This window comes from Phyllobates terribilis, unplaced genomic scaffold (assembly GCF_046119375.1).
Source record: "Phyllobates terribilis strain yellow unplaced genomic scaffold, ASM4611937v1 Scaffold_211__1_contigs__length_3443825, whole genome shotgun sequence".
In the NCBI taxonomy this organism is placed as follows: Eukaryota; Metazoa; Chordata; class Amphibia; order Anura; family Dendrobatidae; genus Phyllobates; species Phyllobates terribilis.
The window spans coordinates 2,783,963-2,796,454 of record NW_027362971.1 but is presented as its reverse complement, the minus strand read 5'-3'; the positions used below and the strand labels follow the sequence as shown (position 1 = coordinate 2,796,454).

Sequence of the window (12,492 nt, the reverse complement as noted above, 5' to 3'; positions counted from 1 at the left end):
TTTGAAGCTGAGAGGACACTTAAGTCATGATGACCATTCAGCTTTGAATGTAAGTAAGGGCTCGTCCACATGTCCACTTTTCTCGTATTAGTGCTATCCGTTGGTTTTCATGGATAACCCTCGTACATATTCTATGGGGCTGTGCACAAGTCCGATTTTCTCCTTGGACAGAGAGGTCCAGGGAAAATATCGGAGACATGTCCGACTTTGATCTGAGGGGCGGATCAAAATCAGCAAAGCAAGTCTGTAGGTCGGTGAAAAAAAATCGGACAGCGCATGGATGACATCCGAGTGCGGTCCGATTTTCACATACTGTGACAAAGGAGTTGGTGGAGAAACTTTTTTTTTTTTCTTTCCACGTATGAGAAAAACTGATGCAACTCTGATCAAACTCTGATCAGAATAGTCAGTCTGTTTTTCTTGTACGTCAAAAATACTGACGTCTCACTGAGCCCTAGGGGAGTTCAATTCCTGAAAAGTCAGAGATATTGAAAATGATGGGAAATTGAAAGTTAAAAAAGTTAAAAAGAACCTGTCAGTCTGTTCCTGACCGATACTGTAGCGGTTTCTATCATGACTCCTTTATTCTGAAAAATATACTTTTATATTGCAGCTTTGCATATGCTGATGAGACAGCGCTAGCCCAGCGGGGCGTCACTTGCCCCCTAGACTTGTGCTTTCTCAGATCCTCTAATCACACCTCCCCAGATTGACCATCTCCATCTAATCCCCATGATGGTAGGATTGGTGGAAATCTTGTGTATGCACATGACGTGATGGCAGTCTTACCATAAGTGCTTGTGCACATGGCCGACTTTCTTCGACAAGTGCTATGATGGTTTTCTTGGATAGCACTCATAACGATGATATTCTATGCGGTTGTGCACATGTCCAATTTTTTTAGCGGACCGAGTAGTCCCTGGAAAAAATTGGAGACATGTCAGATTTTGATCCAAGCGTCCAATCAAAATCGGCAATGCAAGTTTATGGGTCCATGAAAAAGATGACATCTGAGTGCCATCCGATTTTCACGAACTAACAGAATGAAGAAGGTGGAGAAAGTTTTCTTTTTTTTTGTCTTTCTCTCTGCGTTCGAAAAAAACTGATGCCACTCTGATCAAAGTCTGATCGGAATAATCAGATCATTTTTTTCGGATGTGGAGAAAAAAAGTCGAGTGCTCCTACCCTAACGGGAAGTTTATTGTGGATGCAATGTAATATGTTGTTTTAAAGAGAACTGGTCGGGTTTCCCATCGTTATTAAACCATCACAATTACGTTTTAATACCTTATTTCTGCATTAAAATAATGCTTTTGATGTTCCATATAAATGTACATATTAAGTTATATACTTCCCCTAAAACAATAGATGATCAATGGGACGTCTCCTCACCCAGACTGCTTAAAGAGGTTCTCCACTACTTTTACAATGATATTCTATCCTTAGGATAGGTCATCAATGTCTGATTGGCCGGGGTCCGACACCCGGTACCACCGCCAATCAGCTGTTATTGGTGCCGGCAGCCGCCAGCCAAAAGTGCTCACTTGCCGAGCTGCTCTGTCTTCTAATAGTGGCCTCCGCAGGGTACTATACATCCTTCTCCTATTGATTTGAATAGGAGGCGGATGAGTAGTACCAAGCCTTGGTCACTACCAGAAGAATAAGAGCTGATTGGTGTTGTCGGACCCTGGCCGATCAAACATTGATGACCATCAATGGAAAAGTAGTGAACAACCTCTTTAAGCATCAGTTACTTCAATCATTCACCTCTGTTTATGTCGATCACATTGTTCTCCCAGAGATAAGCCATCGTCCGACATGTTACCCGGTGGCTTTCTCATAAAGAACTCAGGAGCTAGACCGAGCGAGCGCTCCTGTGTATGGGAGAGTCGGCTGAGACGGCTGCCGGCCGAATGGCCAGCCAAAGCATCGTTCCTCTGACAGCCATCTAATGTGTATGGCCGGCCATACTGCATTAATTATTGAGTCTTTTTATGGCCTAAAATGTCTTCGAGCGGAGAAAAACCACTTGAGTTATGTACCTTGTTTCTTCAAATTACTACAAGAGATAAAGCTTAAATTGACCTAGTTTTTATGACCCCATAATAGTGACCTCAATGTCCCTATGCAAATAACATCCTTTCTTGTAAACTGGTTATGCAACTTTAAATACGTACGTTCTCAAACCATCGGTGCAAGACCTGCCGGCTCTACTAGAAGGACTACCGGGAACACAGGTCACAGGGGGCAGCAGCCTATATGTGACTCTGCTCTTGAAAATTTTTTTACAACTTGCCATTTTGATCATAACAAGTGTTTTTCTCTCAAGTTTTACCTTTACTCCAGCAGAGAACACAGATAAAAGAAAAGCAGAACAATATTATTCGGAGCAGTGACACAAATGCAGTTGCTGTAAAGAAGAGGTTCACCCATGACAATGATTTCTTGCCTGTGAAGATTTATTTGCGCAGATAACTCACCCCCTCCAGAATATTTCCTACAGTCCTTGTCCTTGAAGGAATGGCACCAGAACAGAATGTAAAAAAGTGTGAATTTACTTAGACATCTCTTCTTTCCTATAGTCTGAGCTGATGCAGGTACACACGTGGTCATCTCCTCCGCCTGCCGTGAGTGGGAACAGGTGCCAATATCAAAGCGAATATTCTCTACAAGGGTGAGGCCTGACTGCAGCCGAAAATCATAGTTTCTACCAAGTAATTGTATATTAAATAATTTGAAATCGGCATGACCACTGTTCACACCACAACTGGGGTTTGGCCTCTCCGCGTGGTCTTACCCAAAGAGTCCAACCTCATCCGCTTAACACTGTGTATTTTTAAAGGATCCAGATGACAAATGAGACATTATATTGGTTTATTGAGTTGGTAAAAAAATTGTTTTTTGCTGCACAAAATACAGAAAAGAAAAATTACGTATGTAAAGTCACACGTTCTTGTAGTCTTTTTAGCCGTATACACTGCGGGTTTAATAAGTATTGAACACGTCATCAATTTTCTAAGTAAATATATTTCTAAAGGTGCTATTGACATGAAATTCTCATCCAATGTCGGTAACAACCCATCCAATTCACAACCATTCATGTCCATAAAATAAGTTATGTTCAATAATGAGAAATGACACAGGGGAAAGTAATGAACACTGTTACTTTTGTTTATTTCATACAAAAGCCTTTGCTGGTGATGAAGCTTTAAGACGTCTCCTGTATGGAGAAACTAGTCGCAGGCATTGCTCAGGTGGGATTTTGGCCCATTCTTCCACACTCTTCGCATACTGAAGGTCCCATGGGCTCCTTCTATAAACTCTCAGCTTTAGTTCCTTCCATAAATTTTCTATTGGATTCAGGTCCGGTGATCGGCTTGGCCATTGTAGCAGCTTTATTTTCTTTCTCTGAAACCAACTGAAAGTTTCCTTGGATGTGTTGTGTTATTCTGCTGTATTTGAGTATCTTCTGTAATTGACCCCAGCTTGTCGTCTTACTACCCTCTCGCCTGACGATTCTGCCTTCGTTTCTGAATTTCCTGGTTTTTGACACGGCTTTCCTGATCTTTCATTGCCTGTCTGCCCTACTGGCCTGCAATTCGGCAGCTCTGTCATATGCTGAAAAACAGCCCCATATGTTCAAACTTCACTGTTGGTATTTTGTTTTTAGGGTGATATGCAGTGTTCACCATGAAAGACTCCATTGCTGAACATTGATGCCATAATACACAATATGTTTGGCACCAAAACGCCCTGCATATCACCCCCAAAACACTATACATACAGTGTTTGGAGGAGGGAATATCATGGTGCGGGGCTGTTTTTCAGTATACGGCAGTGGCAAACTTCATGTGATTGAAGGAAGGATGAATGGACAAATGTACTGAGACATTCTTGATAAAAATTTGCTGCCATCTACCGGGATGATGAAGATGAAATGAGGGTGGACATTTCAGCAAGACAATAATCCCAAACACACAGACAAGGAAACTCTTAATTGATTTCAGAGAAAGAAAATAAAGCTGCTAAAATGGCCCAGCTCATCACCTTACCTGAAGCTAATAGAAAAGGTATGGAAAGAACTAAAGCTCAGAGTTCATAGAAGGAGCCCACGGGACCTTCAGGATGTGAAGAGTGTTTGTATGGAAGAATTGTGCAAAAACACACCTGAGCAATGCCTGCGACTAGTTTCTCCAGCTGTCTGTCATCACCAACAAAGGCTTTTGTACGAAGTATTAATTAAATTTCAGTAAGCGTGTTCAATACTTTTTCCTTCTGTCATTTCTCATTATTACACATGATATATGGACATCTATGGTTTGATTTCTTTGCCTGTGTGGATTGGATGGGTTGTTACCGACATCTGGTGAGAATTTCATGTCAATAGCACCTTTAGAAATATATTTACTTAGAAAATTGGTGACGTGTTCAATACTTATTTCACCCGCGATATAAGCATTGATGTAACATGGCATCTCAAGAGTGGGAAAAAGCATAGCGCAACACAGAATGCCTAAACTTTGCTACAAAATCTGATGAATAATATCAAATAAATGAAGTCAGGTAACACCAGGATGCAGCTCGATAAATCCTGGCAGTAGGGACTTGATCCTTTACTGTCCATAACTCAGTGGGCTTGATGAGACTACCAATAAGCAATAGGCAATTGTACACTTAAGCTGGCCATACATATCAGATGGCTCTTTGCCAAACAATGCGTTGGCTTATCGTTTGGCCAACAGCCATCTCAGCCAACTCTTCTATACACAGGAGCGATCATTCGGCCCAGTGGTCCTGTGTTCTCTATGTGGAAGCCCCTGGCTGACATGTGGACTGGCACCTTATCTCTGGAAGAGCAATGCGATCAGCAGTCCGAAATCGGACATCTCTCCCAACGATCAGTTGGCTGGCGCCGCCAAACACATTGGACCATCGGGCGAACCCGTCGATATGGATCTCATTCACCCTTTTCGATGATGTTATGGTCATCAGGAAGGCTGTATAGCTCTGCAACTCGGAAAAGCTTGAAAGCCTGGTCACAACAAGTGGAAGATCCCAAACAGAAAAAAGAGATTTTACCACCTAAGCTTCATCTACTTTAGTACTGTGACAAAATGCTTGACTAGAAACTCCTATGTCCAGAAGCATCACGTAAAAGGCAGAGAACACTTAGACCTTCACTCTTCCATTTCTCAATGCCATCCCGGAGAAACTGCAAGTTTTCCTTCAGCACTTGCTCTGTTGGGATTACATTACTGGCCTCTTGAAGGTAACCAATATCTTAGATCTCAGCAAAGTGTAATCGTTTCTTAAGGTCCCCATACCCAATAGAAAGCTGTTGGCCAAACAATCCGTCTGCCTACAGCTATCTTCCGCGACTCCCCCATGTACAGAAATGCCTCCAGAGGAGGTTTGCATGGCCTATAAGTCTCCTTACACTGGCATGTCAGGCATGTCACACTCCACAAGGAGAGTGGTTACCCCTTAAACCTCAGCTCAGACAAGCACTTCTGTGTTATGTTTCTGGTAGTGAATGGACAAAATGGTGTTGAGTTCAGAAGCCACTCAAAAAGCTCTCATACACATTAGAAGAAAGTTGGCGAACTCTCCGATATTGATGGGATCGGAAAACAGTCTAATGTCTATGGGGCCTCCCAACTGAAAGATCATGTTGAGAGAGATAAGAGTCAGGCAGTTTTAATTTTAATGTCCAACTCTTTTGTTTGACAAGAGATAAAAGCTCTCCCCATTGAAAACCCATGAATGCTTGGCCGAGACAAAGGGACATTTTTATGGGGGAATTTTGAGATTTTATTGACTGTTGATTGAGCATCGGTAGCCAACTATTCTATGTGTTTAGACCACTCTGGCAGCAAATTTTACTTTTCTTGGTCGTCTGCATTGACATCACTATGCAATAAGTTTGTCACAAAGAAAGCTGTCTCTCTACTGCTGAATAGCCCAGTGCCCTAGGAGGTAGCTACTCTACAAGTCATTGTCTGACCTTTTACCAAGCCTTGCCAAATGACTTGTACTGTTTAGCCAAACCAGAGTCTTCTCCAGAAGGAAAAGACACCCATAGCAAACAGTCTGGCATACAGGTTTCCATATTTAAGCTTGGAGGTTCCCACAGTACCACCCTAGGAGAAAGGTCATCTACAGGACACCACATTTAGTACAACCAATCCACGATGGGAATATTGTTGTGGAATTACCTGAAAAACTCATCATTTGAGCCTACACCAAAAATGAATGATCCTATTAATTTCTATGTAAAAATAACTTGCTTGTTCATATGTTCAGGCTCTTGATCGTCTTTAAAACACTTCAGGCTTTCAAAACCGCCAAGTGTCTAAAAGAAGAGACGTCCATTCTTCAGGTGATAGAGGTCAATGGGAAAGCTTAAAAAGATGCCCAGAAGAAGCATGGGAGTTTATTTTGCACGTTCGGTAAGCATTTCCGCTGCAAAAAAAAAATACCCCATCATTTACTTCATTGCTTTATGGTTTTAATAAAAGGTCCAGAAAATGCCCCAAAAATGCTGAAAAAATTAGCAAAAAAAACCAACACTTTAGGAACGACCAAAAAAAAACTATGAAAAACACCAAAAAAAAAGGAATCACTCCTGAAGTATCTTCTGTTTGAAAAAGTGGATGTTTTTGATTGCCGGAAAAAAAGATGCAGTGTGAACATACCCTTATTCTACTCACTAGCACCATAAAGGACCATATGGAAAATACCATAATGGAGTAAGCGTTTAGTCATGGTGCCATTTTTGTGGCATGTGTATTAAAATTTCTGTCCAAGTGCTCCATGGAACTAGAGAATAAATATCTTATTGGAAAATTAGTGGATGACCTCTGCTACTCAACCTCAAGGTCAATGTGAACCCCCTATGTCGTATAAGAACACTTTCCCTTTTAATATCTCGATGAGGAGACGCAGGGAACAACATGGACAAAACGTACATACTATGCAGAGGTAGTATTACACATATAACAGCGGAGCTGGATGAGAAGGGTTTTATATCACAAAGAAATATATTATATTACCTTCATCCTCATATCATTTACTACAGAAATAATAATGCCGACCCCATAATAGATCATTTATTACTGCTTTGCTCACATACAAATTTTATCTTGTAACCTTTTTTTGCAACATTGTAATTTTAACCTTTTGGCGTTTACGTTACTTATTCACACACAATGTGACTAAATAATTATGTATTATTAGGATTTTTACAGTTTTTAGGTGAATACGATAAAGACTATTCAAAAAGTATAAAAGGTATATTATTCTGTGCGTCTCCAACCTTGTATTCACTAGCAATTTTGTAAACTATTAAATGATTGCTGGTTGGAAAAAAAAGTCATTTCAAGTATCTTCATTGTTTATATTTGTTGCAAATGTATGCATTTTCATAGTGCCGTGTGTAATGCATTGTACATTTACTCATACGTTTGCTATTATTTTTAAGTTATCTTGTGTATTAGACCTGACGATAATTAATAGCATCGCTCAGAAACATAACAATTATTAATAGTTCTTTAGCCTTATTTATAGAAAAAGATGTTTGGCTCAACAAGATCTGAACACTGTATTGAAACATTGAGAGTATGGGAATTCTCATGTCTGGGCACAATGGTGGGGAGCAGAGAGGCTCAGACAGGGAAAGACCTGTACTCCGTATGAATATATTGCACTGATCTTACTGAGCAGCAGCTGAAAGGAGCTTCTAAAGGAGCAAATTTCACATTTTTACTTAGGTCTTTACATACCTAAGAGCTGCCTAATTGTTTTCATCAGAAGTTATGAAATATTACATAATACTGTTCCACTATTATAGATAGATACCACCCATGTTATCACAGAGGAAACAGTATTACTATGTTTGTATCAGCCTTGTGTTCCATTTGACAGCACCATTATTTACACTTATCACTAATAAAGGTAAAAGAGTAATTAAATTATTTTTTTATTTAAAGGGGTTGTCTCCGACCTTAGGTTACAAATCTGCAGTCATTCTATGTGACTACAGACTTGTAAATCCTCACTGCGCGCGTACTGCACTCTGTGAGGATTCTCCAGTAGCAGCATTGGGAGCGTGCGGTCATGTGACCACAAGTATGTGATTTGCATACTTCTAGGCACATTCTGACTAGACTTGTCTCACTCAATACAATAGAGAGGCCGCGAACGTCTAGATAGAATTTGACTGCACCTATGGAAATCGGATACTTACCGTCAAGTGCCCGCCGCTCACAGGGCTGCAACGTGGCGTGGGGAGGTAGCTGTGGATGAGGTACCCATCTCTTGCACCATGGCACGTTACATGAAGGTGAGTGTCCCGGCTGGGTGAGTCAACTTGTGCTATGGGGGCGCTACGCCTATGAAGGCCATATTTAACCGGTGACTTTTGTTGGCTAGGACCAACAGAAGACTTCAATGAGGGAAACCACCTGTCAAAAATAAACTTTTTACTAAACGAGAACTTGTTATGGAACATACAGTGGGTACGGAAAGTATTCAGACCCCTTTAAATTTTTCACTCTTTATTTCATTGCAGCCATTTGGTAAATTCTAAAAAGTTCATTTTTTCTCATTAAAGTACACTCTGCACCCCTTGACTGGAAAAAACAGAAATGTAGAAATTTTTGAAAATTTATTAAAAAGAAAAACTGAAATATCACATGGTCATAAGTATTCAGACCCTTTGCTTAGACACTCATATTTAAGTCACATGCTGTCCATTTCCTTGTGATCCCCCTTTAGATGGTTCTACTCCTTCATTGGAGTCCAGCTGTGTTTAATTAAACAGATAGGACTTGATTTGGAAAGGCACACACCTGTCTATATAAGACCTCACAGCTCACAGTGCATGTCAGACCAAATGAGAATCATGAGCTCAAAGGAACTGCCCAAGGAGCTCAGAGACAGAATTGTGGCAAGGCACAGATCTGGCCAAGGTTATAAAAGAATTTCTGCATAACTCAAGGTTCCTAAGAGCACAGTGGCCTCCAAAATCTTTAAATGGAAGAAGTTTGAAACCACCAGAAGTCTTCCTAGACCTGGCCGTCCAGCCAAACTGAGCAATCGTGGGAGAAGAGCCTTGGTGAGAGAGATAAAGAAGAACCCCAAGTTCACTGTGGCTGAGCTCCAGAGATGCAGTAGGGAGATGGGAGAAAGTTCCACAAAGTCAACTATCATTGCAGCCCTCCACCAGTCGGGCCTTTATGGCAGAGTGGCCCGACAGAAGCCTCTCCTCAGTGCAAGACATATGAAAGCCCGCATAGAGTTTGTTCAAAAACACATAAAAGACTCCCAAACTATGAGAAATAAGATTCTCTGGTCTGATGAGACGAAGATAGAACTTTTTGGTGATAATTCTAAGCGGTATGTGTGGAGAAAAACAGGCAATGCTCATCACCTGCCCAATACAATCCCAATAGTGAAACATGGTGGTGGCAGCATCGTGCTATGGGGGTGTTTTTCAGCTGCAGGGACAGGACGACTGGTTGCAATTGAAGGAAACATGAATGCGGCCAAGTACAGAGATATCCTGGATGAAAACCTCTTCCAGAGTGCTCTGGACCTCAGACTTGGCCGAAGGTTCACCTTCCAACAAGACAATGACCCTAAGCACACAGCTAAAATAACAAAGGAGTGGCTTCAGAACAACTCTGTGACCATTCTTGACTGGCCCAGCCAGAACCCTGACCTAAACCCAATTGAGCATCTCTGGAGAGACCTGAAAATGGCTGTCCACCAACGTTCACCATCCAACCTGACGGAACTGGAGAGGATCTGCAAGGAAGAATGGCAGAGGATCCCCAAATCCATGTGTGAAAAACTTGTTGCATCATTCCCAAGAAGACTCATGACTGTACTAGTTCAAAAGGGTGCTTCTACTCAATACTGAGCAAAGGGTCTGAATACTTATGACCATGTGATATTTCAGTTTTTCTTTTTAATAAATTTGCAACAATTTCTACATTTGTTTTTTTTCAGTCAAGATGGGGTGCAGAGTGTACTTTAATGAGAAAAAAATGAACTTTTTAGAATTTACCAAATGGCTGCAATGAAACAAAGAGTGAAAAATTTAAAGGGGTCTGAATACTTTCCGTACCCACTGTATACAGTAGGTAGAGGATAAACAGCTTAATGAACATTTCCTTCACCATACGAAGTATTTTCATACACAGTCACTGTTCCTTTCTTTTTTCTGCATTTGGTATCATTTTTCGATTAGTTTAACTGCCTTCACCACAACCCAGCTCAGTACTACAGTCCAATTAGCAAGAGTCCTATTCTCAACCCGCGGTTCCGCATCTTCTTTCCCCTCAAGGAAACTAGTTTGCCAATATAGCTGGGACTCGCAAAATCATGAGGACCCTTGACGTTTGGGTTGCGAGCTTACGTATTTTGGCCAAAATATCAACTAATACCTCATATGATATATTATTTTTTTGCACTTTTTTATCTGCCAGGGCGCAGCCAGGCCCGCTTATGGTGACCCTGTGAATGGGGGCATTGCACCTCTGCGATGCACGGAGAGGGTGCCGGGCATCCCGCCTAATCGAATAGGAAGGGTGTTTAATAGGATGCTGGCCAGGCACGGTGCCGCGAGTGTGAATGGCACCCTATTTGCAGGTTTCATCTGGTGCGGTTATATTGCAGGGCAGTCACTCCTCCAGTGTGAGTGGTTGAGAGTGATTGCTCACGGCATTCCGCACCTGTGTCATCTCCTTCCTACGGGGGGGGGGGGGCAGCCGCGTCCTGGTGGGCATTTCTCTTGAACCTTTAGCTGGTAAGTTCCATTGCCTTTTTGCTATTCTCTACTTAGCTTCTATGCTATTGACGCATTGGAACTCCCACCCTGGGCACTCTCTTAATCTCATGTTTTCTGTTCCTTCCTGGCCTGTTACATCTCTGAGTCATAAATCCTGGGCCGAACTGCAAGGTGTCCTCTCCCACGACCTGTCTCCAATCGATCGCTCTGCCTTTCGGTCACTTCCCTCCGCTCCACTAGGGTCTCTCTATCCTCTGTCACGGTCTCCTCTCACATCATCCGGCTCTGCTGACTGACCAGACCTTAGGGTCCAGTGTGCGTGAAAAGCAGACCTATCTGTCGTCCTCACAGGAAACTGTCTCTGTCCCTTCACCTTAGATCATCCCACTATGGGCTAGTCCCAAACTTTAACTCTAACTCTCCTTACCATCGGGCAACATACAACATTATCACTAATAACGCATCTCTTAATTCACATTATATATTACAACAATACTTGTGTCTTCAAGAGTGAACGTGTGCAGTATGTCCATCTCCTTACAGCACCATCACCAGAGAATCAGTGCCTCAGCCCCAACCCTCATGCTGCCATCAGAATACACAGCAAAAACTTGCTGACAGATTCCCTTTAAACCGTGTTTTTGACTTTTTAGCACCAAAAGTTGCAAATCCTTTAAAAAGTCAGAAAAAATGTGCAAAATTGAATACTCCTTCAAAAACCTTACAACATTGTGGGAAGAGCAGGGGCGGGGGTGGCTGGAGTAAAATGCGATCTCGAGCCATGTTGACCTGATGGATGAAAGTTCTCTATAAGATCGATCTTGTGCAAGCCTAGATAGGTCCACCAGGGTCTTCTCCACCATTATCTTGATTGTATCAAGCCATCGGGTTGCTGGTCTTCCTCTTGTCCTTGTTCCTTCTATTCTTCTGACCATGATGTCCTTCCCCAGTGATTGCTCACTTCGTATTTTCTGTCCAAAGTAGGCAAGTCGTAGCTTGATGATCTTTGCTTCGAATGACATGTCTGGTTTGATTTGTTCTAAAATTGATTTGTTTGTTCTTCTTGCCATCCATGGTATTGATAGCATCCTTCTCCAGCACCGCATGTCAAAGGCGTTGATTCTTCTTCTGTCTTGTTTCTTTATTGTCCAGGTTTCGCATTCATATGTCACTACAGAAAAGACCAAACTATGTACGAGCCAATCTGTCTAAAACATCTGGATAAGCAAAGTTAAGGAAAAAAAAGACTTAAAAATAAATAAATCTCTAAATAAAAAAAAGACTTAAAAAAGAAAGACAACTTAAAAAGTGTCGCAAAACGTATAGCAAATAAGGTGCAAATAATAAAGCCACTAAAAAGAAGCAAATTGCTACAGAAAACTGGTGAAAAGGAAATAATGAATTGGGGCCATAATTCGAATATACAGTACATAGGTTTTTATTTTCCACCACTTGCACAATTTGGATGAATCTTAAAAGGAAATTGATGTCACGCTGCCTGACGTTATGTCACTCTGTACTGGAAAACTTTTGTAAGAATTTCATCCTCGGACAGAAAGAAAGATGAATCAATTCCTCTTAATTATTTGTATGACTAATGTGTATGACCAACATCAGAAAGACCATGAAACCTAAAATAATTTTATCAACAAGAGCCGTTTATGATGTGAATATGAAACATTTCTCTTTTGTGAAAGTTG

General features: G+C 41.4%; 1 protein-coding gene across 1 annotated transcript in view; it reads right to left on the bottom strand.

The window, feature by feature from the left end:
* The window catches only part of PC (pyruvate carboxylase), a 416,466-nt gene that overhangs the window by 364,151 nt on the left and 39,823 nt on the right, over window positions 1-12,492 (bottom strand). The gene's annotated exons all lie outside the window — the stretch shown is intronic.